A 1,474-nucleotide genomic window follows, 5' to 3' on the forward strand; every position below is an offset into this window, starting at 1 on the left:
TAGGTCAGGGCTCCATCAGCTCTAAGTTTGTGCCTGGAGGTACCTGTCCTGTACAAACCCAGAGAGAACACTGAGCTCCTTGGAGGAAAGAGATCTCGGTATCAGAAACACAAACTTCAAGGAGAGTGAGAAAGCAAGGGATATGGTTTTGGGTTTTTTTTCTGGAAGATAATGTAATTCATATTGAACTCTCTTTCTAGTCCTCAGATGAAAACAGATTTTTGTGATTCTGTACAAAGCCATGGGTACTTTATTACAGATCTATCAATCAGCCCTTTATGTGGGTTTTGTATATCCTTTATCAGAGTAAATATGGAGTTGACTTTGCTTTTAAACTGTCTTTCAGCCCCCCCCCTCCCCCCGAACAGCAGGCAAAGCAAACCTGACAGGAGAAGGTGCTTTGTTCATCTGAGGTCCCCAGGTGCTCCATTACGTTTGAACCCAGTCCCAGGAGCCTTGTTTTAGGTGACTCACTCGTGCCAGCTTTCTCCAGCGCCTGGCTTCTGTCATACGTGTGTACCTCTGAATTCAAGTCTCTCCAACGTCTCACCCCATGCCATGCCCTGCTGTGTGAGTCACCTGAGATCTCTGTGCCAGAGGAGATGCTCTGGAAATGGTTTTAGTTTTCCCAGTACCTGGGAAACCTGATTCGTGACTATTCCCCTGTGACTTGGCTCACAGCCCATCTCCCCCACCCCCTTTCAAAAAGACACTGGGATTTCCTACACGTGGTATGTGGATTCCAGGTCCTGGGGTGTCCCTGGACTGTCAGGCGATTTCTATCTGTTCTCACACTTTCTACCCATTTCCTTGAGATCTACCCTACCAAGAGCTTTTCTGGGGGGACACATTTAACTTGCCAGCTCAGATCTGAGTACGTGTTTCCTCACTGGCCCTTACATACCCTGCAGACGGGTACCTGATCTAGTTAGCAGTGTCCCTGCTCACTGCAGGGGGGTTGGACTAGATGACCACTAGTGGTCCCTTCCAACCCTAAACATTCTATGATTCTATGATTCTATGATTCTACTAGTGCTTACAGGCCTCCCACACCACATTCCCGAGTGAGTGCTCATTTGGGGGCCAGTGTGCTCATACCCATCTGCCGAGCAGCTGGATCCTGAGCCAACGCAGCTGCAGATATCAGGGGCGCTTCCCCATGGCATGGGAGGTGCACAGGCTGCAGGAATGGGACGCGCCTCTAGCATTCCCATAAGCCAAATTACCCATCTTAAATCCACTGACCAAAAGCAAATGCTGATGCCGTGGGGCACAGATCACTGGGAAACTGTGATTTAATTCACTTTCCTTCCTCTCAGTTCCCCGATATCTGTATTTCAGTTGTTCCATTCTTCCTGATGCTCTCGTTGCTTGCCTGCCGGTCTCTGCTCCTTTGCACCAGTGCCTCACCACAACAGTTTGTGTACTGGGAAAGAAGGGGAAGGACAAGAGGTGGGCCTGCCCCCAGCTACAA

This window comes from Egretta garzetta, unplaced genomic scaffold (assembly GCF_000687185.1).
Source record: "Egretta garzetta isolate BGI_Z169 unplaced genomic scaffold, ASM68718v1 scaffold447, whole genome shotgun sequence".
NCBI lineage: Eukaryota > Metazoa > Chordata > Aves > Pelecaniformes > Ardeidae > Egretta > Egretta garzetta.